The 27,526-nt window shown below is 44.5% G+C and overlaps 1 non-coding gene across 1 annotated transcript; it reads left to right on the top strand.

Moving 5' to 3' along the window:
- The first annotated feature begins 6,666 nt into the window (after positions 1-6,666).
- Trnat-ugu lies at positions 6,667-6,740 on the top strand. Its single transcript has one exon. It is a non-coding gene; the product is annotated as a tRNA-Thr (tRNA).
- The last annotated feature ends 20,786 nt before the right edge of the window (positions 6,741-27,526 follow it).

Genomic DNA, 27,526 nt, shown 5'->3' on the forward strand with positions numbered 1-27,526 from the left:
AATGTAACTTCTTAATAAGAAATAGAACTTCTATGAATGCCTCAGTGTAAAACAGAATCAATGCTAGGCACGAGCAGTGAAATATCTCAACTGAACTTAAATTTCAGTTTCAAATATCGCAATTCCATAAAAAATTAATCATTACAAGGCTGCAACCAATCCTTTTTAAGCAAAGCAAAGCAATTTTACAGCATTTAAATAAACTTATTTTAGAGAAAAATAGAATGACACAAAATGCTTCAAAGAGCTATTTTAGTTTTTCTGCAGCCTGATGGACCCAATATAATCAGTATCCTCTACTTCCTATTAAGTAAGATAGCATGATTTACAACTAAAAACTTTTTAAAGAAAGCAGTTTATGATCAACTCTGTGTTCCTGCACAACGGTACCCTTGATAGAGCGTAGGCCCCACTGACTGTGCCCGACGGCAGCCACACCTAACGCATGCCCGGACGTCAGACAAATTATTTGCACTCTGCAACATATGGAAAAACCAATAAATTTATAACTAATCTTTGTGACTCCTGTGAAGCCATGAGCCTTTTACCTACTTCTAAATTAAGGTAGCAAACACCGAATTCACCAATCAGAGGAATCAATTATTCGGTAAATACCACAGAACTCACGTTGTGGTTCATAAATACCAACTTTTAGGCAAGGAGGAGAAAATTAATTACGACTAATCGGATTCTACCTTTCTTGTTTAGATAATTACAGTGAAAAATAATAGCGTATTAGTATTTAATTACACAATAGAAATTCTAGAACACTCTGAGGAGGCTTAACTAACCGAAGTAACACCAAATACCGGTAACGCCCAGCAGAAAGATCTGAAAATTTCAGTGTTCATAATGACAAAATCCAAATTGACTGTAGCTTAAGAATTACTAACAGAACTACACGTGCTTAGCGTTTTATTCACTGGCTTCACACTGAAACGTTTTATATGATACGTGCCTGGCACAACCATATAAACTCATTCTTACGTCACAATCGTTAACACTGGCATCATTAACACTTACAACAAACTGATTTAAATATGAATAACAGTATAGAAGGGGCATAACCCGAGCGCAAGTGAGCGAGAAAGTAAAACAGTGCAATCGTAACAGAGTATAATATTACAGGGCCGTATAACATTACAGATCGGGATTAATCTATGACGTCTTGAATATCTTATTTGTGTCAGTTGGTATGGATAAATGGCGATTTGGAGGATTTCTTTATATAGTTTTGCGTGATTAAGTCCCGACGCTATGCAAAGCTGTCATTTAGTTACGTGCGATTTGCGATCTGTTACGTGTTACTTTCCGATAGACGGCCTGGTTGGCCGTGCGGTCTAACGCACGGTTTTCCGGGCGGGAAGGAGCGCCTGGTCCCCGGCACGAATTCCCCCGGCGGCTTTGTGTCGAGTTCCAGTGAACCGGCCAGTCTGCGGATGGTTTTTAGGCGGTGTTCCATCTGCCTCGGCGCATGCGGGCTGGTTCCCCTTGTTCCGCCTCAGTTACACTATGTCGGCGATTGCTGCGCGAACAAGTTTTCCACGTACGCGTACACCACCATTACTCTACCACGCAAACATAGGGGTTACACTCGTCTGATGTTAGACGTTCCCTGGGGGGTCCACTGGGGGGCCAAACCGCACGATAACCCTGGTTTCGGTGTGGGGCGGCGGAGGGGTGTAGTGGACTGCGGTAGTAGTCGTGGGGTTGTGGACTACTGCGACTGCGACGGGGATGGAGCCTCTCCGTCGTTTCTAGGTCCCCGGTTAACATACAATACAATACTTTCCGATAATAAATCATATTTTTTCTGATTACCGTTAAAATATAATGGCGATAAATGTTTGAGATCATTTGGAATAATATTTTAATAACTATGTAGATGACGTGACATCATTCGTTTACTCTTAGAAAAAAAAGTGTTAATTGTGCGTTTATGGGCGGTCAGTGTCGGGAACAGTGATTACAATTCCAGAAATAATTGATTGGACAAAGTTCAATTGCACACAGTCGTGTAGGGCGAATTATGACTTTGAAATTGGCTTTAGATGTAAGTAGGTCAATTTCGTGACAGGCTAGTAAGAGTCGCGAGTGTGTCGCGGTATCAAGACTGCTTTCGCGCCACCGATGGTTTGCTTTAAACTCGCGAAAATACAATTCACGCTAATTCTTAATTGTTGCGAAAGGGTAGAATATTTGATGAGCCATTGTGGAGGACGTAAGTTTGGATAGGAAGATCGATTTAAAAATCCAATTTAAATCCTGTTGATCGAAGTAGCCTAACAACCCAGAGGCTCATACGTGGTTATCAGCAGAAAAAGTGTACTATTTTTCCATGCACAGGTTTACAGTCTGCATCGAGGTGTGGATGATTTGTGGGCGTGAAACAAATATTTGAAAGCATTTGATTAAATAAAAAGGAAAAATTTTAAGAATTTTAATCGTTTATTTCGTTATTTCATGAACAGTGATATTTTCTTGTAGTGGTGTAGAGCCTTACGTATTATTGGCTCTGAGCACTATGGGACTTAACATCGGAGGTCATCAGTCCCCTAGACTTAGAACTACTTAAACCTAACTAACCTAAGGACATCACAAACATCCATGCCCGAGGCAGGATTCGAACCTGCGACCGTAGCTGTCGCGCGGTTCCTGACTGTAGCGCCTAGAACCGCTCGGCCACAATGGCCGGTGACGACAACAAATAGGTAAACACTAACATAAACGTTTCTCATGTTCTGATATCGACGAGGGAAAGAAGAGACGACAACGACGACATACACGTATACATATAGAAACGGTATACGTGGCGCCTTACAATACAACTACAAAACAGACGTCACGATATAACAGTACGGTTTCCAACAGAAAAATGACCGCCAACAACTTGGTTTTCAGAGCACAGAACTTAAAACGGCTAACCCTCTAGAAAGGACGCCTCAATAACAGCAGCGCGAGGGTTGAAGATCCTGCGTGACGCCGCAGGACGGGTCTCAGCCCTACCCAGGCCTAAACCGCCCACGGACAGCAACGGCTTCCACTGCGCACACTGCTAACCCCAGTTCCGCTACGACAACCTGGCCTCGCCTCACCGACCTACTCAGCTGTGTCGCTCCTCCGCGTCACGCCAGACCAACAAGCAGCCCCGCACTGCTCCAGCGCTGACTGGCCGCTGCGACCGAAGAAGCCGTTCCACACTCGTTTTTTTTTCTTTATTGTATTTCGATTCCTCCCGAAGGGGGCGGACTGGCAGCAGCTTAGTATGCCGCTCTTCAGCCTACATACTTTGTTTTAAAAAAGGAGAAGATAGTATATAATAAAAAACAGGCGACAGAATCGGAGACAAAGGGTAACATCGCGAAAAAATCGTGGAACTTAAAACATAGAACAAAGGGATGATGATGCTAATGAAATACGTATGAAGCAGACAGGTAAAATAATATACAGACAATTACAAAACACAGCGACAGTCTGGTTTCTGTTCGCAAAAGACATAAAATTCACACCCAGCGACAGCATGGTGTCTGTTCACAACAGGGAAAAAAGCGAAACAACACTGAATAGTCACTGGAACACTGCACTGAAATATGACATACCACAGCCGAGAGCAGATGGAGGGAAACTGGACAGATGATGGGAAAATAAAAAAGGGGGGAAGGTGAGGAAAAGCGAAGAGGGCGAGGGGGGAAAGGAGCCAATGGAGGATGAGGACCCATAAGAGGGGCGGGGGGGGCTGGGCAGACACGACAGGGAGTGGGGAAGGCAGAGGATGGGAAAAGGGCTCGTGGGGGGGGGGGGGCGAGAAGGGAGGTACGGAGAGGTTAGGCGGGGCGAAACACAGGATGGAAGGGGGGAAGAGGGAGCCCAGGGAAAGGACGGAGGAAAGGAGGGGGAGGTGAGGATAGGAGGGATAGATGGAGGGAGAGAGGGCATCATCTGGGAGAGGGAGTTGATGGAAGCCACCTTGGGAAAGGAGATGAAGGGTGTAGAGATGGAAGGTAGGGGAGACAACAGGGAAGGTGTGGCAGGGGGTGGGGACGGGAGAGGAAAGGAGCAACCAGGGGGTGAGAGGGATCACGGCGGCAGGAGGTGTAGAGTATGCGGATATGTTCGAGGAACAGGAGCAGATGGGGGAAAGGAATGAGGTCATAGAGGATCCACGTGGGGGCACACTTGTTACACGTAGAGAGCCTATTTAGGGACAGAGTGGCCAATCGGCCCGTAGCCGCCATGTTTTTACCAGATTGCACGTGGGGCGTGCAATTAGGTAGCGACGCAAGCAGGAAGCTAGCCACTTCACGAGTAAAATAAGGCATGTGTTTGACGCATGAGACCAAAGCAGATCTTTTAGCTTAATACTCGGTACATGATTAAAACAAATGCCATTCGTCTATTTTTATATAGGCCTAATAAATATGTTAGCAAATGGAAGTATCATGAAGCAGTGTGTATGTCTGCCGAATGTCAAGAGCTGTATTTTATGGCTAATGGCTCTGAGCTCTATGGGACTTTAAGCTGTAGCGCCTAGAACCGCTCGGCTACACCGGCCGGCCTGAATTTTATAATGCTACATAAACATTGACAACTGATTAATGAGAAAAAGAAGTTTCATTTAATGTGTCTCAGAGTACATGATGCTATTTCAGATTTTTCCGTGCGGATACTCATCGCTGAAACTGGTAAACTCTTGTCTCTTTCTGTCCCCACATAATGCATTTTAAGTGTATGTCGATCTTATAACATTTTCTCATGCTGGCAAAACATGTCATTCTGTACACACTTTAAGGAACTTTATACCACAGAAAATCGGAAAAATATCAATACTTAGGTACTCTACTGAAACAGCAGAAAGTAATTCAAAATAGGTAACTGAATATCCACACGATAATTATAATTTACAGGAATATGAGTAGCCATGACTACAGAGCCTAGTGCGAGTCGCCAGTCGGTAGTACGTAGACTTGGGGTTCCGTATACATGTTAAAACACATCGTGTAGCACGAATTGTCACTCTAGAACCATTAAAAGTCTAGAAAATAACGTTTCAAAAAGACATAGACTGAGCAGGATTCGAACTCACGACCTTTGAATCACAACATCAAAACTCAACCCCTGTGCTACAAGCCCGCATCGGTAGTACTGCAGTGTTCATATACTTTTATTTTCATGGAGGGGGATGTATCAATAATAAGATTGTTCTGTATTTTTTTATTTCGTTTTGTAGGTATTATAAGCATATAGAAAGAAATTGATTGTTCGATACACAAAGAAACCAAACGAGCTTTCTAACAGTTTCTTCATTTCTTGGGAAAACGAGCAAATCTTCACTTCGGTTTTTGCACCCAACAGCGGAGCAACCAAGCATTCCTCTTGACTGTCCTTGATGATTTTGTTATTCATATTATCAGTGACACTCAGTAAATCAATTTAAATAAAAATTTTGTCTATAAAATTGCTGTGTAGTTCTAAAAGTATCGTCACAGATCCGATCAACAGAGTGACTGTAAGGTAATTTACGTAAATAGAACCGACAGAACTTGCGAAAGTCCTTCAGTATTACCGTATTACAACCACTGGCCACTCTCTCCCTCTACAGGGTGTTACAAAAAGGTACGGCCTAACTTTCAGGAAACATTCCTCACACACAAATAAAGAAAAGGTGTTATGTGGACATGTGTCCGGAAACGCTTAATTTCCATGTTAGAGTTTATTTTACTTTCGTCAGTATGTACTGTACTTATCATGATTTCATACGGGATACTCTACCTGTGCTGCTAGAACATGTGCCTTTACAAGTACGACACAACATGTGGTTCATGCACGATGGAGCTCCTGAACATTTCAGTCGAAGTGTTCGTACGTTTCTCAACAACAGATCCGGTGACCGATGGATTGGTAGAGGCGGACCAATTCCATGGCCTCCACGCTCTCCTGACCTCAACCCTCTTGACTTTCATTTATGGGGGCATTTGAAAGCTCTTGTCTACGCAACCCCGGTACCAAATGTAGAGACTCTTCGTGCTCGTATTGTGGACGGCTGTGATACAATACGCCATTCTCCAGGGCTGCATCAGCGCATCAGGGATTCCATGCGATGGAGGGTGGATGCATGTATCCTCGCTAACGGAGGACATTTTGAACATTTCCTGTAACAAAGTGTTTGAAGTCACGCTGGTACGTTCTGTTGCTGTGTGTTTCCATTCCATGATTAATGTGATTTGAAGAGAAGTAATAAAATGAGCTCTAACATGGAAAGTAAGCGTGTCCGGACACATGTCCACATAACATATTTTCTTTCTTTGTGTGTGAGGAATGTTTCCTGAAAGTTCGGCCGTACCTTTTTGTAAGACCCTGTATACAGGCTCTCTAAGTCCGAAAGAACAAACATAAAGAACAGATAAAGAACGGATAAACAGATAAAGAACAGATATATAGATACAGACATATCTTCATACAGATAAAGGTTACCGGCCAATGATCTCCTTCGGTGCGGAAGCACTCATATTGCCCGAACTCTTACGGGAATCGATAGATTGACTGCCGCGAGTAATGAGTATAGTGGGCAGGGCCACTACAAATGTAGCGTGTGGACAATAAGTTCAGACTGTAGGTCTTACGGGGAGCGTGCCAGAGATAAGTCCCTGCAGTCGCACTATCCCTTTTGTCGTCGGTGGCTCAGCGGAGTGAGCGTTTGCCTTGTAAGCAGGAGATCCCGGGTTAGAGTCCCGGTCGGGGCACACGTTTTCAACTGTCCCCGTTGATATTTATCACCGCCTGTAAGCAACTAAAGCTATGTATTTCATAGTCATTTCGTTTGAATCGTTCCGCTCGCGCCTAAATAGACGATCGCGACCAACTGTAGCGCGGCAAAGCGTGCGCACGAGAAAGAGCCGACACACTAAACGTTTCAGAGGTAAGTTACGGCTCAAGTTGTGAACTGAATATATATATCAGAGCACTGTTTCCCGTGCTTGCATGTAATAGAGGTTTCGAAGTATTAATTTAAGGTATACGTAACAAAATAACTCCACAATCCTTTATTTATGAGCATAAAACTGTAGAGTCTAAATACTGTAGTACACACCAACTATTTTCACTAGTGCCACGATTAGAGTCATTAGCTGCACTTGGTATAGAACATAAAGCACCCGTAAATACCTACCATCTGATGATGCACTGGTTGTGTATCGAAAGTTAATTAATGGAAGAATAAAACTGTTTTGAAGAACGTTATGAACTGACTGCTTGTAGTGTCAATACGAAACATCTGACGCATCTGCGAAGATGATCAAAACTCTTTACCTGTAAACAATAATGAATATATCAATACCACACTGAAGTTAGTGCCCCTTTGATGTAGCTGTTTGATCGTGAACATAAAGGGAAGGAATTGTCCAGAAGAGCACTGCGCTTCCCTGACGATCACGAGACCAGAGAAGCACATACTTGGTTGCTGTCACCCCAGCGTGTTGTTCACGTGGTAACAGCGTGCGACCCATGCGGCGGGAGGGACGCTGTCAGAAGGGTGGCCTAAACTGTGACTTTTCGAGACAGTGATATCTGTTAATGTTACTTTTCGGCAACTAGAATTTATAGTTATGATTGTCACAGTTTTATAAAATTTACGCATTCACAACCTTATGACGACGAAACTGGTCAGATAATTAAGATACAATCACTTAAGAAGACTAGTGTTGTAAGTTTGGCTTTGTTAACCTTTGCTCGGTTCTCTTTGTTTCTTCTATGTGGTCGTTCGCTATTGTATTGTGTGCTCCACTGTGTGTTTCTTGCTGAAATTAGCAATAAATCCCTTTCATTTATACGTATCAGTTGTGATTCATGATACCACAACCTTTATCCCTCCACTCTCTACCAACATTAAAATGTGTCTTTTGTTTATTATAACCGTAGACGTAACACAGTGATTTGCAACAACTTTCAAGTATATCTGCTCACTAGTATCTCTGGCCAACTGAACTGTGTTAACTCAACGGAAGTAGCATGTTCTCCCCTGTAAAGCCAATTATCTGGCAGGACATTAAGTTAGCCCTTTTAGTAGCACAACAGACCAAACGTTGCGTGGAATGATACTTTTAATATTAGCACCCATTCTTTCTCATTTGTTACACGATAAATGTAAGTTACGTGAGAAGTTGACACACCTGTGCAGAGAGGACAATTCATACCGACAGACAGACTGTAGTTTGGTTACGTTTGTTCGTCCTTTCCTTTTAAATATTGTAGTAATGAAAGGAATGTAAAAACATTAATAGTGTGATGTGAGAATCATGACATGGATTGGCACACAGTAAACCACGAGTGCGGGTTTAAAATGCGATATCTAACTGCTTTGCTCTGTTCACAAACGTCTGCAACACAATTTCAGCCACTTAATAGAGAGAATTAAAAATGTCACTAACAGCAGAACTGGAGAAGTTCACACTGCCCCTTTAGGCCATCTTCGTCCAAGGAAACGCTCATTTTTAAGTCTATGAGTGAGCTTAAGTGAGATTGTTTATTGCAGGCGGGAAGACTTTCTCCACTCAACTGTTTTCCTTACTGGAACAACACTAAAAGAAAACCAAGAAAAAAAAGACACTCACCACGGGGGAATTATCGGAAAGCGACGGAAATCCCTAGATGTGACGCATATGTACATACAAACAAATGATTACAATTTCAGAAAAACTGGATGATTTATTCAAGAGAAAGAGCTTCACAAATTTAGCAAGTTGGTAACTTGTTGATCCACCTCTGGCCTTTACGCAAACACTTATTCAGCTTTGCGTTAACTGACAGAGTTGTTGGGTCTCCTCCTGAGGGACATCGTGCCAAATTCTGTCCTATTTGCGCGTTGGATAGTCAAAATCTCGAGAAGGTTAGAGGGCCTTGTCCATAATGCTGCAGACGTTCTCAGTTCGGGAGAGAACCGGCGACCTTACAGGCCAAAGTAGGGTTTGGCAAACACGAAGACAAGCTGTAGGAACTCTAGCCGTGTGTGGGCAGCCATTGCTTGCTGAAATGTAAGCCCAAGATGGTTTGCCATGAAGAGCAACAACATGGGACGTAGCATATATTCTACATGCCGCTTGAAACTTATCTGAAGAGCTAAAATTTTTCTGAAGTACTCTGTTTCTGATTGTAACACTGAGCTGTGATAGTAAATCAACTGCCGTATTGGGTAAGCAAAGCTGCACTGTAATAATATTTAATTGTAATGAAAAGGGAAGTCTTTCATAGTGTAAAAATTTTCAACAGTATAACTGTATAACTTGGACATGAAACCTAGATTAATTGGTTTTGCAAAATTTTATCACAAAACTGTCCCTGAATAACGTAAGTTGGCCCTGATTGAATAAATACAACACTCAAAATATTTTCCCCTTACCTCTAATCTGCGCAAATCTGGATAACGCGCTGCAGTATAGTATTGCCCTGTCTTGCGCGCCACTGTGCTAATGCTGCAAATTACTCTATTGCAGAGACACTCAAGAGGTGCAATGAGTTCTCTGTTAATTACAAATCGAACATACTTGGTTGGATCATTCATTAAAAAGGATTGTAAGACAAGGGTTGGTAAGAAAATGAAATATGCTCATAAATGACAACATTCTGTTTTTTTATATATAGAGGAAAAGTGCTAAAGGCAGATTTTAAATTTAATGAAGTTATCAACATCCAAACAATACACTTTCCTATCTCACAAATTTCAGTACAGTAACCACGTTCGTTCGATGGCGCAGCAAAAAGAAAAGAAAAAAGGAAAAATCCATCATTATTGTATTTGCCTCACATTCCATTAGATTTCTTCATTCACAAATCAGTTTCATTATCATGTTGACTGAACCTAAAGATAAATTTTAATTTGAATCATAATATTTCCATAGCTTCCTCACTAGCACTGCTTAAAATTATCATCTTAACTCTAATACAGTTTTACTCCGACTCCACTCGCATTGTCTGCTATACTCAAACACAGCTAAACTTCGACTGCTACCATGCGCCCTCTCGCAGGTCAAAGATGACAGCTTAACTTCTGCGATACAGATTACAACAACGCTGCTCGCTCACAATCGATTCAGATACCAAAAATTCACATACCAAAATTATACATGACACCTATCACGCTATGCTGTAACAGTGCCGCGGATGGCAACCAAAGGGGTCCTGCTATAAAAAGAAATGGCGTCCCAGACCATCACTCCTGGTTGGCGGCCTGCATGGTGGGCAACACTCAGGTTGATATCTCACCGCTGTCTGTGGCGTCTCCAGCCACGTCTTTGCTGGTCATCGGGGCTCAGCTTGAAACAGCATTCATAACTGAAGACAATTCTGCTCCAGTCAACGAGATTTCTCTCTATAAAAGTGTCTGGAGACACCCCTGCCGGTGGTGTGATGTCAACCTTATAGTCGCCCGCCATACGACTCGACCACCTGTAGTGATGATCTAGGATGTGATTTCTTATCTGCGGCACAGCGGTATGTCGACTATATTCTCTCCCCCCCCCCCGCCCCCTCCCTTTCCTGTTTTGATGCCCTTCATGGCAAGCCATACTGGGCTTACCTTTCAACAAGATTACACCCCCGCGCAGACGACGAGAGTTTCTAATGCTTCTTTTCGTGCATGTCAAACGCTATCTTGGCCACCAAAGTCGCCGGGTCTATCCCCAAATGAGAATGTTTGTGTGGTGTCACCGCCAGACACCACACTTGCTAGGTGGTAGTTTAAATCGGCCGCGGTCCATGTAGTACATGTCGGACCCGCGTGTCGCCACTGTGATCGCAGACCTAGCGCCACCACCAAGGCAGGTCTCGTGATACGAGAGTGGACTCGACCCCAGTTGTACGAGAACCAAGCTACCGCCCAGTTGTACGCGAACCTAGCTATCGCCCAGTTATACGAAGCCTTTCTCTCTCATTAGCCGAGAGACAGAATAGCCATCAGCTAAGTTAATGGCAACGAACTAGCAAGGCGCCAGTGGTATTAGTGCCTATAGCTTACAAGTATTCAAGAGAGATGTATTCCAAGGCCTAAATAAAAGATAAGTAAAAAGCATCTACCTACTTTTCTTCTTATTCATTTATAAGTTCTCGTGTTCCAGACTTCACGCCCGTCTGCCTTAGTCTAGCGTGCCTTTCTTTTGGCTACTACCGTGTGGCGTAACAGTCTTGTTACGTCACTACAGATTGGCGACGAGAAAAAGAGTTTGTATTAATTCATTTGCCACGTTGGCGCCGCTTTAAAGTGTTCTGATTGCTTACATTTCATTGTGTCATGGCTTCGCCACATTCTCCAGATGTACTGTCCGAATTTTATCGCTTGCAGAATCAGCAGACGCAGGTGTTACTGGGTGCCCTTGGACAGCTCGTCCAGGGTCAACGTGCGCTGCACACCGATGCGGCCGCAGCCGCTTCACCGCTACCGCAGCCACAACCTGCCGTTGCACCGCCTTTTAGGCACTACGACCCGAACCACGAGACCTGGCAAGAGTGGTCTCGTCAGTTCGCCTTTCACCTTGCTGCCTACAGAATTCAAGGTAATGAGCGGCAGCCGTTTTTGCTTTCTTGTGTCGGTGTGTCCACATACCGTGTGATAGTGAAATTGTTTCCCCGCCGCGACGTAGCAACTTTGTCATACGAGGAAATTTTGTCTGCATTAGATGCCTATTTCAAGGAAACAGTTAATGTGGTTGCAAAACGGTATACGTTTTTTCGTACAAAACGTACGGCCGGTCAAACTAATAGGGAGTGGGTAGCAACATTGCAAGGACTTACTAGGGACTGTGCCTTTGAATGTGACTGTGGTCTTTCTTATTCAGATACAATGGTGCGTGATGCAATTGCACAGAACGTTTCTGATGTTCGCATACGGGAGCAAATTTTGAAACTAGTTAATCCCTCCCTTCAACAAGTGATAGCCATATTGGATAGACAGGACACACTGGACTGTGCTCAGGAATCTTTTGAAACTTCGCCAGCCGTGTGTAACATTAACCGGCCCGCTGGACGCGCTCCGCGGCCCGGTAACCGGGCCGTGCGCACGGCGACACAGCGACCGCCGCGTGCTAAGCCAGGTGTGCCGCGCCAGCCCACAAATGTAGTGAAATCATGCCCGCGGTGTGCTACTAGACATTCGCGTGAACATTGCCCGTCACGCCAAGCTATTTGCTTTTTCTGCAATAAGAAAGGACATGTTCAAAGTGTTTGCCAGAAAAAGCTCAGATCAGACAATCACAATCATTCCAGGCCCTTTGCTTCGCGCCGGAATCGAACCAAGGACACTCAGGCTCGTGGACCTTCGCCTATGGACATTCATGTCGTTAATTCCACTTCGTCCAGTGACACTTTCTCTGACAGTAACTGTGTTCGTCCCACAAAAACTGTGCGTCGACGTCGCCGGAAATCACGTCAATTAGCAAGTGATTCTGTACCAGTGTCTGTTCCAATTGCACAAAACAGTCGCTCTTGTCGTCAGCAGGACAATAAACTTTTTGTGGACTTAGACTTTGAAGGCAAAGTGATACCATTCCAGCTCGATACCGGAGCTGCAGTTTCATTGCTCAATCACGACACATACAAACAACTGGGCGCACCTCCGTTGCGTGCCGCAAATGTTAAGCTAACTACATATTCCGGACAGAAAATTCCTGTGTTAGGACAGTGCAGCCTTCTTGCAACATTCAAGGGACAAACAAAACTTGTGTCATTTTACGTTCTTCGTTCTTCTTCTGCAGTGAACTTATTTGGTCTAGATTTATTTAAGTTGTTTAACATGTCTATTGTAAATCAGGTCCTATCAGTGAATCAGACTGTGCCTACGGACAGTGTTTCTCGGCTGTGTGACGAATTTGCAGACATTTTTGCACCGGGCTTAGGTTGCGCTAAAAACTATGAAGCACATGTAGAACTGAAGGTAAACGCGCAACCGAAATTTTTCAGGGCGCGCAATGTTCCCCACGCATTGCGTGATGAGGTCGCAAGAACGTTACACGATCTCGAATCACAGGGTGTAATTGAAAGTGTGCAAGCTTCTCTCTGGGCCTCACCCTTAGTAATTTTGCCAAAACCTTCCGGAAAATTGAGACTTTGCGTGGACTTCAAGGCCACAGTGAATCCACAGTTAGTGACTGCTACTTTTCCTTTGCCTCGCCCGGAAGATCTTTTTGCTAAACTGTGCCCGGGAAAATATTTTTCAAAGTTGGATCTAGCCGATGCGTACTTGCAAATACCGGTGGACGACGCATCCCAGCGCGTATTGGTGGTTAACACGCATCTTGGATTGTACCGCTTCAAAAGACTGCCATTCGGGTGTGCATCCGCCCCTGCCTTGTTTCAGCAATATTTACAAACTATTTGTGCGTCGGTCCCTACTGCAGCAAACTATCTGGACGATATAGTGATCTCCGGACAGACAGAAGAAGATCATCTTGCGAATTTACGAACATTATTTCAGGTCTTGCGGCAAAATGGTCTTCGCTTGAGGAAGGACAAATGTGTGTTTTTTGCTCGTGACTTACCATACCTGGGACATGTCATTAATGCCCAAGGCATACATCCGAGTCCAGAGCACCTCCGTGCCATACAAGACTTGCCGTCCCCTCAAAATCTAAAACAGCTACAGAGTGTGTTGGGTAAAATTAATTATTACCATAAATATGTGCGCAATGCCTCTTCCATATCAGCTCCGCTTCATCGCTTACGCCGTAAAGGTGTTCCGTTCGTCTGGACGACGGAATGCGAACGCGCCTTTCGCCAGTTGAAATCGGCGTTGCTTTCTAATACTTGCCTTACGCCATTCGATCCCCAGAAACCCCTTTTGTTGATGGTAGATGCATCGGATTTCGGGATCGGTGCTGTGCTTGCGCACAAAGTTGGCTCCCATGATCGCCCTATTGCCTTTGCGTCCAAATTGCTCTCGTCTGCGCAAAGAAATTATTCCCAGATAGAGAAAGAAGCTTTGGCTCTCGTGTTTGGTGTTACTAAGTTCCATGATTTCTTGTATGGTCGTCCCTTTACCATCATCACAGACCACAAACCTTTGACATCGCTTTTTCATCCGAACAAGCCTGTACCTCCACGTACAGCGCAGAAATTCATTCGCTGGTCTATTTTCCTCTCGCAGTACCGCTACGATATCTTGTATCGGTCCACTGCTAAGCACGGAAACGCCGATGCGTTGTCCCGTTTGCCTGTTGCTGAGGATAAAGCATTCGATTCTTCCGAACTTGCTTGCATGTTCATTGATTCGGAAACCGATGAAGTGGTCGAATCGTTTCCGATTGATTTTCGTCGTGTCGCTACAGCCACAGCTGCTGACCCTGTCCTTGCTACTGTTTTACGTTTTGTTGCTACGCAATGGCCTTTGTCAAAGTCTCGGATCGAGGATCCGTTGGTTCGCCGATTTTTTGCTCACAAGGAGAGACTTTTTGTTCGACGTGGTGTTTTGTTGTTGCGTTCTGATAATGATCAGTCCAGAGTCGTGGTCCCACGTTCGTTACAGTCCTCTGTTTTACGGCTTCTTCATCAAGGACATTGGGGTATAGTGCGAACGAAACAACTTGCTCGTCAGCACTGTACTTGGTTCGGAATCGATGCTGCGATTACGAATATGTGTTCTTCGTGCCCGGCGTGTGCCGAACAACAGTCCGCACCGCCGCGGAAAGTCTTTGCGTGGCCAAAAGCCACTTTCCCTTGGCAACGCTTGCACATTGATTTTGCTGGTCCATTCTGGAATGCTCGATGGTTGGTTCTGGTCGACGCCTTCAGTAATTTTCCTTTTGTTGTTCGGATGTCTTCCACGACGTCCTCCGCCACCATCCAAGCGTTGTCTGCTATCTTTTGCATTGAAGGTCTTCCGCAGACTATTGTTTCCGACAATGGCCCACAATTCATGTCCGCAGAATTCCAGTCTTTCTGCCAGGCCAATGGTATTCAACATCTGACATCCGCGCCGTTTTCGCCTCAGTCCAACGGTGCCGCTGAACGATTGGTCCGGACTTTCAAGTCACAGATGTTGAAATTGAAAGAGTCGCATTCTCGGGAGGACGCATTGTTGCTCTTTTTGTCTTCGTATCGCTCTCAGCCCCGAGATGGTCGCTCGCCGGCTGAGTTGCTCCACGGTCGTCCTCATCGCACCTTGATGTCTTTGCTGCATCCGCCGCATCAGGTTCCTGCGCAGCGGCAGACTCCTGCTTTTGCTCCAGGCGACGTTGTATTTTATCGCAACTATCGAGGTTCACGGCGTTGGCTCGCAGGGCGCATTCTTCGCTGCCTCGGCCGCGCGATGTATTTGGTTTTGGGGGCCTCTGGTGAGGTGCGTCGGCATCTCAATCAGCTGCGCCTCTGTCGTCGCTCGGGTTCTGCCGCTCCCCGTCTGCTTTCAGCGACGGTGCCGTCCGGTCAGCGCCCTGGGGACCCATCTACTGGCTCGCCTCATCCCCAGGTGTTACCGACGATGCCTTCCATTTTGCCCCATGGCGACGCGCCGCCGCCGCCGCAGCAGCAGCAGCAGCAGCAGCCGCCGCCGCCGCCGACCGCATTCGACGCTTCGTTGCAGCCGCCAAGCGCCTCCCAGGGACACGCGCCGCCGGTCGCTTCCCGTGACCACCTGTCCTCCGCCATGGAACTCCCGACCGCTCCGGACCACATGACGTCATCGCGCGTCGGCTACCCCGACGCAATGGAGGTCGACAATTCGGCCCCTCATGTTTCTTTACGGGCGCATACACCGCATGTTGACGTGCACCCTGGACTAGTTTTGCAGGCGTTTCCTAGCTCCCCTCGGACCGGATGGCCGGGTGCGGGTGGCACAGCCTCGCCTGTTGTTAGGCTCCCCACCTCATCGCATACGTCAACATGTGGTCCTCCCCACGGCGGGCGGAAGCCTTATCTCACGACCGTTCGCCGATTTGCGGGGGAGGAATGTGGTGTCACCGCCAGACACCACACTTGCTAGGTGGTAGTTTAAATCGGCCGCGGTCCATGTAGTACATGTCGGACCCGCGTGTCGCCACTGTGATCGCAGACCTAGCGCCACCACCAAGGCAGGTCTCGTGATACGAGAGTGGACTCGACCCCAGTTGTACGAGAACCAAGCTACCGCCCAGTTGTACGCGAACCTAGCTATCGCCCAGTTATACGAAGCCTTTCTCTCTCATTAGCCGAGAGACAGAATAGCCATCAGCTAAGTTAATGGCAACGAACTAGCAAGGCGCCAGTGGTATTAGTGCCTATAGCTTACAAGTATTCAAGAGAGATGTATTCCAAGGCCTAAATAAAAGATAAGTAAAAAGCATCTACCTACTTTTCTTCTTATTCATTTATAAGTTCTCGTGTTCCAGACTTCACGCCCGTCTGCCTTAGTCTAGCGTGCCTTTCTTTTGGCTACTACCGTGTGGCGTAACAGTCTTGTTACGTCACTACAGTTTGTAGGATTATGGGCGATCTAAAGCGCCAGTTGGACAGAATTTGGTGCGATGTGCCTCAGCAGGACATCCAACAACTCTGTCAGTCAATCCCAATCCCAGTTACTGCTTGCATAAGGGCCAGAGGTGGACCAACGCGTTGTTGACTTGCTCAGTTTGTCACTCTCCGTCTCTTGAATGAATCATGCAGTTTTTCTGAAATTGTAATTATCTGTTTGCTTGTACACTTACATCTACCGATTTCCGTCCCATTCGAATAATTCCTTCGTGGTACGTCTACTTTTTTTTATGGCGTATTAGCAGCTGCAGTCTGAATAACACAGCTAGTAATCAGTTGTAGTAGAAAAGTTAAGCAATTCTCGTGATTTTCCAGACGCATTTCCCACTCTGAGTATCGGATGTCGTACGTATCCATCCACATGTAGGAGAGAGACTGGTGAAAATTAAAGATATACACCCTCTGCGCGAGGCACAAGGATCTTAGAACGATTTACGCCGGCCGTTGTGGCCGAGCGGTTCTAGGCGCTTCAGTCTGGAACCGTGCGACCGCTATGATTGCAGGTTCGAATCCTGCCTCGGGCATGGATGTGTGTGATGTCCATAGGTTAGTTAGGTTTAAGTAGTTCTAAGTTCTAGGGGACTGATGACCTATGATGTTAAGTCCCATAGTGCTCAGAGCCATTTCAACCATTTTTAGAACGAATTACGAACGTCGATCAACAGATGGCACACGACATTAAATGTTATAACCTACTTTTAGTTGTTACTTGTCACTTAAAGGCCCCTGTACGTGTACAAACAATTTGTCAAACATTGTTATGTCTAACTATTATCTTGCCATCTACGTTGGTGTTTGACATGTTTGACAATCACAGAGCGTGTTTGAGAAAAATTCAGACTAACGAGAAATTTAACAAGATGGCGGACGTTGTGTTGATGTTTCTCTGTATATGTTCAGTGAAAAGGATTTTTATTAGAATTTATCGTACTGTATCGTCGGTTTCCACGACTATGGAAACTATGATCGTGGGTAAAAACAAAACAGCGCTGGCAGCTACCACAATGGTATAGTTGTCGATTCTTTCGTTCTTCCTCTGTTATACATTACGCAGAAATACGTTAAGAAAAAAACAGACACTATTATTACGTAAAGGATAGACTGCTGCTCACCATGCAGCATAGAGCGCGCGCGCGCGCGCGTTTCTGGTCGAAAGTTTCCTTATTTGATTGTCCTTTTGTTGTGCCTATCTGCGACTCAACATCTCAGCTACATACTAAAGTGAACGAAATCAAACTCTGTCCGAAAAGGCCATGAAGCCCGCCCAACGGTACCGACCGACCGCCGGTGAGTAGCAATCTATCCTTTTCATAATGCTGTCATTGTTCCATCCTGGATTTTCCATTGTGTAAGAAGAAATCAATACTTATTACTTATACTTTTTCTGAAAACAGTCGAAGTAACTTGTGACTTTCGAGGTAGTATGAATGCCATAAAAGACATGGTGCACATTCTAGTTGTGATTTTTAACAATTAAGTTATTTTTTGCCCACGTCTACCAGTCAAAGTCAGGGAAGGGAGTGACAAAGGACGACGTTCGACGTGAGAGAGCATGCAAAATATTGATAAAATTAACATTTGGGATAGAATGTCGAGGGTACAAAAATAGTACTATTATCAGAAGTAAAAATAATTAAATAAGTACAGAAATGATGTCAAGGTTCGACAAAATGTCTCATATGGTTAGTCAAGGCTGTACAGTCGGTGTAAGTTTTGTATATTAACAGTTGGTGAAGAAAATGCGAAATAAACAACAATAATTTACAACAAATTGTGTATTCCTTCTTTAATTTAATTTAATATAATCACATTGCGACACACAATGAAAGGAGAGACGCACTCAACCAGAACTCGCACCTTGTTGCAGGTAAAACAGGCACATTACTGTCATGCTCCGGAAGCCATTTCTTTAAGCCTGGGTGACGGATCATGAGACACTGTTTAACACGTGGTCTGTGAAATGCAGTGCTGTGGAACAAATATTGCGTGTTGGAGATTCTCTTATTAATATTTCCTTTCGAAGTCAGATTGCACGCTGAGGGTTCCGTTATGTATACAGGCAGGTCACTCATTCCGTGAATCAAACGTCTTGTCCACTATTGCCTCTTATCGACAATGATGCTGGCGAGATATCGGTCCTAGGGATTCAAAGACTTTCGAGAATCGTTTAATTTCAGTAATTTACGTGTAACATAAACTCATACAGGAAGCAGGTGATTATTATTATCACAGCAATCAGTATTTATCCATTCAGGCTGAGTGGGCCTCAAAAGTCCAACATCAGGCAAGGAATGCCTTTATATTGCCCATACGACTCATGTCTCACTTTATCCATCATCACATATCCATGAGCGATATTTTGCTTTTACAATTGCGACGCAGTCACCCTGAATGCACAAGTAATGACTTTTAGTTTCAGCTTTGACTTCAGATAACAAATGAAAAAAGAAATTTTTTCGTGTGGTATACTTGCAAATTAAGCATTTTCCGATTTTTTCCTTTACTTGTACTGTACAGCCTTACTTTTTGCCAAATTTCGTCATTGTAGACCAATGGGAAGAACTCTATACGTTTCGATCAGTAAGTTTGCGAACATCGAAATATGTGACATCTACATTTACATCTACGTCCATACTCCGCAAGCCACCTGACGGTGTGTGGCGGAGGGTGCTTTGAATACCTTTATCGGTTCTCCCTTCTATTCCAGTTTCGTATTGTTCGTGGAAAGAAAGATTGTCGGTATGCCTCTGTGTGGGCTCTAATCTCTCTGATTTTATCGTCATGGTCTCTTCGCGAGATATACGTAGGAGGGAGCAATATACTGCTTGACTCCTCGGTGATGGTATCTTCTCGAAACTTCAACGAAAGCCCGTAACGAGCTACTGAGCGTCTCTCCTGCACATTCTTCCACTGGAGTTTATCTATCATCTCCGTAACGCTTTCCCGATTACTAAATGATCCTGCAACGAAGCGCGCTGCTCTCCGTTGGCAACATTCAAGCAGTGGGAGAACAAGTGTACCGTAACCTTCTTCCTTTGTTTTCGGATTGCATTTCCTAAGGATTCTTCCAATGATTCTCAGTCTGGCATCTGCTTTACCGCCGATCAACTTTATATGATCATTTCATTTTAAATCACTCCTAATGCGTACTACCAGATAATTTATGGAATTAACTGCTTCCAGTTGCTGACCTGCTATATTGTAGCTAAATGATAATGGATCTTTCTTTCTGTGTATTTGCAGCACATTACACTTGTCTACATTGAAATTCAATTGCCATTCCCTGCACCATGCGTCAATTCCTTGCAGATCCTCCTGCATTTCTGTACAATTTTCCATTGTTACAACCTCTCGATATACCACAGCATCATCCGCAAAAAGCCTCAGTGAACGTCCGATGTTATCCTATTATTGGTCCTATTAAATAGCCCGCTAGGTCACCGGATTTGACGTCGCAGGACTTCTTTCTGTGGGGATATTTTAACGATACAGTGTTCCAGCATGTGCCAACATGCCGTGAAGACGTGATCATCCGCACCTCCTGACTGCATTGACTTAGAAGCTAACATTTATTACACTGCCAAGGTACCTTAATATATGATGTAAATTTCAACTTGATACGTTTACACGTTTCTGGGAAAAGACAGAATATACCTGCGCAGTCTTTATTGCCTGCACAGCTATCTATCATTTGGAAACAGTGCAAGTAGACGTTGCAACCAAAGTAGAAAAAATTGAAGTGATACTTATTTATGTAGAATGTAGGATAAATGTTTAGGCTGCTACTGCTTTGTACGCAGACCCGGTTCTCGGAGAAAGCTAACTCTCGTTCCTCCTCTTGTAAAGCTGTGAACGACTTCATATCTGATGGCAGCATACAGAGGGGCAAAAGGAAACGAAACAAACGTGTTACAGGAAAAGATAATGAAATAGCTGTACTGGCGGCAGCGTACTACAACCGACGGATAAGCGCCCGACAACTAAACTGTGGTTCCGTTATATCCGTAGTGAGTATTTGTGGTGTCACCTCCAGACACCACACTTGCTAGGTGGTAGCCTTTAAATCGGCCGCGGTCCGTTAGTATACGTCGGACCCGCGTGTCGCCACTATCAGTGATTGCAGACCGAGCGCCGCCACACGGCAGGTCTAGAGAGACTTCCTAGCACTCGCCCCAGTTGTACAACCGACTTTGCTAGCGATGGTTCACTGACAAAATACGCTCTCATTTGCCGAGACGATAGTTAGCATAGCCTTCAGCTACGTCATTTGCTACAACCTAGCAAGGCGCCATTATCAGTTGCTATTGATCTTGTTAATCATGTACCGTCAGACCGACGTTCACCATTAATGGATTAAAGTTAAGTATTCCACCAGCTACGTCCGTTTTTTCTAAAGTCTAATTTCCCTTTCCTGTTCCAGACCTCACGCCAGCCTGCGTGAGCTAAAGCGCGTGCCTTTCGGCTTCCTCTAATATTCCTGGGTTCGCTCTCCTGCCAATCCACAACAGTATTGACGCACTACTGCATCGCCATAAGTATCACCCATATCATGTCACCGCATCAAAGAACTTCATGGCGCCGATTTCCAGAACCGGATAGTGTCTTCTGAATGTGCACGTCAGCAAATGCAAACGACCCCACGTTCTTTGCCGAGGTACTATTTTCCGATGAGTCTACATTGACAAACCATGGTAACATTCATACAATGTAAGCTTTCACGGCCGGTAATGTCTTCACTTAAAACTTCCGAGCTGACAGGCCGTGGTCGAAGTATAAAACTCTCCCCTGACGTTTCGTCTCCGACTGCGGGAGACATCCTCGGAGGTACAGCGGCGAACTGCGAAGAGAACTCCAGGAAGCGCTGTCTGTGATTAAACGACGGGACGGAACGTTGGGCCATAAGGTGTATAGAAAGGCCACTCATACTGATAGTTATCTACATAAAGATTCAAACCACCACCCTAGACAAAAAAAAGGTGTAATGAAAACCTTGGTAGACAGGGCGTACAAAATTTGTGAACCTGTTTATTTAAAAGATGAGGTTGAACATCTACGGTCAACTTTCGTGAAGAATGGCTATTCTAGCCAGGATATAGACCGGGCACTTCGCTCTAGGCTCAGAATCAGGAGTAACGACGAACAACAGTCACCCAAGGGCAAAATTTTTCTTCCGTTCATTAGGAAGGTCACAGATCGCAATGGGAAAGTTTTAAGCAAGTATGGGGTCCCACCAGGAAAATAAAAGAATTTTTAAGATCGGCAGAAGATGCTACACCGGGGGTATACAAAATTCCTTGTAGTTGTGGACAGGTTTATATCGGTTCCACAAAGAGAAGTGTGAACACCCGTCTTGTCGAACGTAAGAGGAATTGCCGCCTGGGTCACACGGATAAATCGGCCGTAGCGGAACGTGCTTACCAGGAAGGTGATCATGAAATAAAATTCAGTGAGACGAGCGTCATATCAAAAACCTCGCATTATTATGCACGCTTGTATAGAGAGGCTATAGAGATTGATAAACACCGTAATAATTTTAACAGGAAAGACGAAGGTGTTAAACTGGATAAAATTTTGATGTCAGCGTTGCACTGCAAGCGTGACGATCGATTACTTTCAATCGAGAATGTTGGCATTACCAGAGACAATCTCATAGCCGACGCCACGTGATCGACAGTGGCGCCCTCTGTACTGCCCATATAATCAGCGCTTCCTGGAGTTCTCTTCGCAGTTCGCCGCTGTACCTCCGAGGATGTCTTCCGCAGTCGTAAACGGAGACGAAACGTCAGGGGAGAGTTTTATACATCGACCACGGCCTATCAGCCCGGAAGTTTTAAGTGAAGACATGGCAACATTAACCGGCATAGGATACATTACTGGGGTGTAGACGATCCTCACTGGTTACGAAAAGTTGACCATCAGCGTCCTTGGTCGATTAATGTATAGTGTGATATCATGGGGAACAAACTCATTGGTTCGTATTTTATCAAACATGGTTCAAATGGCTCTGAGCACTATGGGACTTAACTGCTGAGGTCATCAGTCCCCTAGAACTTAGAACTACTTAAACCTAACTAACCTAAGGACGTCACACATATCCATGCCCAAGGCAGGATTCGAACCTGCGACCGTAGCGGTGACGTGGCTCCAGACTGAAGCGCCTAGAACCGCTCGGCCACACCGGCCGGCCTTATTTTATCGACGGCACTTTGAATAAACGCAGATACCGAACGTTTCTGGAACAAGAACTACCACTACTGTTCCCCTTGACGTTCGACAAGGAATGTGGTTTCATCTTGACGGTTGCCCAGCGCAACACGCAGCTGAAGCACGGGAGATATTAGACCGTTTTTAAACGGTCGGCTCATCAATGGAGGCGGCCCTATTAACTGGCCCGCTAAGTCACCGGATTTGACGTCACCGAACTTCTTTCTGTGGGGATATTTTAAAGATAAAGTGTTACAGCATGTGCCAACAAACCGTGAAGACAGGGTCGACCGCATCAGAAACGCCTGTGTTGACAATCCTGCAGATATGCTTCTGTCCTGTGCACGGTCATGTGAAAAGTGGATCATTAAGTGTATTGAAGTTTGCGGTACTACGTGCGAACACTTACTCTAATTGGAAAAGTAGAGTAGCGTTCGCCTCGAGCCATGGCCACGGTGACTGATCGAGTAGTCCCCTGTTCGGTATGTCGGAGGAATACAACGTTGCGAATGGGGTTTCGAATTAGTAGTTATCAAATACCTTACCCTCGCAGCATGGAGTCTCACTCGCCATTCGATATGAAATAGCCGCTGAGTAGCATGCCGTAAATTACGATTGTGTACCCATTTCTATTATTCCGATTACTGCGCCATCTGTACCGAGACGAAGAAAATGCTTCAGACAAAACGTACCTAGATTTTGCTGTAGAGTCGTAATTTGTAATTAAAAAAAAAACAGGGTTTCTCAGTTAATATTTCGAAGTTGCTCCTCGCCACCCACGCACAGGATGGGTTGGGGGAGTCGAGTGTGGTATCATCGGATGTCCCCCTCCAATACAAACAAATTGGAATTATTACTTGTTTTGACTCAATGTGCTGGTTTTAGAGATATTTCAATGTCTTCAGTGAAAATGAACTGCCTGTATTACAAGTTTTAGACTGCTGTTTTAGATCTAAGAAACTCAAAGATATTCACGGCAGAAGCTGTGTGTGGCTGTATATGTGTTTATGTTCCACTGAACAGTTAGTAACTGCTAAACTGTTCAACAAGAAAAGCTTCATTTGTTTTAAGAACGAACATCCGACAAAGAGTTAGTATTGACTATGGTAGGTAATCCCATGACTGACAAACAAAAGCCTGGAACTAAAATAAAACAATTCCGTTATAGTCTGATTTCAAGAGTACTGCAAATTAATTGAGCTGCAAAAATTTACGCTGGAAATTAACATAGATGACATTCTTACTGAAATTACAAAACCGATAAAAAAGGTAATCGACAATTCCCATCACTTTTTTAGAGACAGAACGTTGCTTTTCAGCAATGAAAAGGATAAAAATTTTCTGAGAAGTGGTAAGAATTTGGAAAGACTAAACACGCTTGATGCTTATTCAATAGAGAAAATTTCATAATTTGTCATCCAGAAATCAGGGAGAAACTTATTGGCCATTTTCATTTTTAAATGGATAGATCAAGCCTTAACTGTAAACATCTAGGTTAAAGTAAATAAAAAATTTGATTTTGTTGTTTTAGGATTTTGTCAAGTTTATGAATAAATTTTACTTTTACACGTGTTTCTTTGGTTACGTAATTTTAAAACAAAGGCTAACAGTTTTCTGGAGTAGCGGCCCACTGACTTGTCTATGAGCTGCTACTGACTGATGGACCAATACTGTCTTATATTTACTCTCTCAGGTTATTGTCTGATACCCCATAAACAAGATATTCATTGTCTAATTTACAGTAAGGCCACATGAAGAAATGACAACAACATTATGCTTAGGCAGAACATTCAGACTAAATTTTGCTTATCAGGATGTGCATTATGGTGTAGGGTTGTAAATGCAAACATTGTTAACAGTCAAACAATGCAGTCTAGAGAGACATGGACCTCAGCTCTTATTCGGAACAACCCAAAAACATATCAAAATCCTAAGATCCCATCACTTGGGAAGGAAAAAAATCGGTAGAAGTACAGAAAATGGCACGGAAAATATGAGTAATCAACTAAGTTTTAGAGATACCCTTCCGAATCTCGGATGACCCGCATCTACTGCACTGACCAATAATTAGATCACTCTTCATGGACCCATATGCTTCAATAAAAACTGTAACCCAGCGGATTAATTATGGGAAACGGGTGGCCCTATTGAAACTTCCTGGCAGATTAAAATTGTGTGCCCGACCGAGACTCGAACTCGGGACCTTTGCCTTTCGCGGGCAAGTGCTCTACCAACTGAACTACCGAAGCACGACTCACGCTCGGTACAGCTTTACTTCTGCCAGTACCTCGTCTCCTGCTGTGAGTACCGGGCGTGAGTCGTGCTTCGGTAGCTCAGTTGGTAGAGCACTTGCCCGCGAAAGGCAAAGGTCCCGAGTTCGAGTCTCGGTCGGGCACACAGTTTTAATCTGCCAGGAAGTTTCATATCAGCGCACACTCCGCTGCAGAGTGAAAATCTCATTCTGGGTGGCCCTATTACATATGAGATATGGCTGTTGTACCTCACAAAAGACAATAAAAGTCGAGCCATATAACTATGAAATGAAACACTTGTGCAAAGTAACCTCCATGCATTGTAAAGTTCTCTACTAAAGTATATGTGAACAAGAATTAATCACAAGGCCTATTCCATCTCGATATGCAGAACACGTAAACTGACAATTACTAACACAGAGTAGTTCTAATCTAACACTTAAGTATGATAGATTAGCTGAATGGGACAAAGTCGGGATGTTACAAATAACTTATTGAAAGACAAATCTGTGATGGACTCGCAGTGATTGTCTGGGTGAAAAACTACGAGAAACAAATAATGCCACTGACCGAGTTACGTACAAGCTCTGATCAGTCGGAGACGTACAAGATTTCTGGAACCAATGTGACGCTAACAAAATGCCTACAAAGCTTGGCAAGTATTGTACCTGCTATTCTAAGCTGCGGTTTCTCACAATATTCTGCATATAGCAGTGCAGAAAGTCGCCAGCGCCGTGATCTGCTGCAGTACGCATCACATCAGCTGCTGATTGCATCCCTTCTCCACATCTGCAACTGAAGTATATTTTATCAGCCTCTGAGGACCAAGTGTCTCTCTCTAGATCCCACACGATATGTTCTCCTCATAATCCCCTGGCGAATTTATCTCTCCCGAATCTTCAGACCAAGTGCTCCCTACCCAAAAGGTAGGGAGGACTCTTCACGTCTACACAGTTCCTGTACACCTATGAAAAAGGTTCTGCAAAATGCTGACAAATAATATTCTTGTGAACAAAATAACTAAGCCCCACGTGGGAAACGTTTTATAACGATAGCCAATCATATAATTCCCATTTAACAGTTATTAAATGATTCTGTGTTACACTCCCACTTTTCATGTAAGTTCTTCACTTGAGCCACTACGCTTGTCTCCAAGTCTGAGTTCCTCAGATACTGGCATGCCTTCTTACAACTTTTTAGACAGGGTGAGGGCTTTCACCCCACGCTAAACGGCGCCAGAATGTCGGCTCATCACTTTACAAAGACTCCAAAGAATCATGAACGAAATGCCGCTTCATCGCTCCTCACAGAAGGCAGTGACCTGAAATTGTGACTAATAACCCACTCCATAGCGTCCCAGGAAGACCTGCCGTCGACGAAATACAAATTTCTTTTGACTAGATGGCACACCTTGTAAAAAACCAAGATTGTGCACAAGTACAGGTACTTGTCACAGTACGTAATACGACTTCTTTGTATAGAGACATGGACCTCACGTTGCGCAGGCACATTATGAGAAAAACTACCGGAATATGACCGCCAGGCGCCCGAGCTAAAGAATGGCTGGATGGCTGGAACGTGCCTCCCATTGCCCGATCTAAACAACGCTTGGGCCACACTGTTGTACGTCCTGTGGGAGGACACTTCGACCCATCTCCTAGCTTTTGACTGTGAAAAGCGAACCGAAACTCGCAGGTGTGCTCGCCTCGACACCGAGTCACTGCCCTGTGCCTCTGTGCCTACCCTGGCTCATCGTGGCCTTAGGTAAACCACATAAAATGTCACATTCACAAGTGCCACTAGAAAGGGGACATCTTAATCTTGGCAATCACTGAAGCTAGTTATTACAAACGTTAATTGTTATAGAAGATAGACTGTGATGAATTTAAAACAATCACGAATGAAACGTTAGACGTGACGCTCCAGTAATGGGTTGTCGATGTGAAGCTGAATGCGTACGGAAATGTTGTGAGTGCCACACATGAAGATCTACGTGGGAAACGCGTTGTAAATTTTTAAAGTACTTTTCCTACACGTGACTACTTGGCCGGAAAATATTCCATGTCCACAATTTAGGAACTTTGCGCGGATCCTAAAATGGAGCAACGTGGATTCCATGTAGCTGTACTGCTGGCTAATTCTCGGGCTCTGGATCTCCACACTTTATACAAGATATAACGGAAAAGGGTCACATTCGGAAAATTTTTGTTTTCACGACTTGCACAGACCTCGTAATGGTCAAGAATTCACATAAAGAAACATTAAATCACTTACCGCTGTACCATTTGGGCAGCTATCGATTCTCTGAATATTTCCTAGATTAGGAGACCTTTTGCTTTCTTCTCAGTGCAAATGGTTCAAATGGCTCTGAGCACTATGGGACTTAACATCTATGGTCATCAGTCCCCTAGAACTTAGAACTACTTAAACCTAACTAACCTAAGGACATCACACACATCCATGCCCGAGGCAGGATTCGAACCTGCGACCGTAGCGTCACGTGGTTCCAGACTGAAGCGCCTAGAACCGCACGGCCATACCGGCCGGCTTCTCAGTGCAAAACGCACCTTCGTACCTAAAAAAAT

Source organism: Schistocerca piceifrons, chromosome 7 (genome assembly GCF_021461385.2).
Source record: "Schistocerca piceifrons isolate TAMUIC-IGC-003096 chromosome 7, iqSchPice1.1, whole genome shotgun sequence".
NCBI lineage: Eukaryota > Metazoa > Arthropoda > Insecta > Orthoptera > Acrididae > Schistocerca > Schistocerca piceifrons.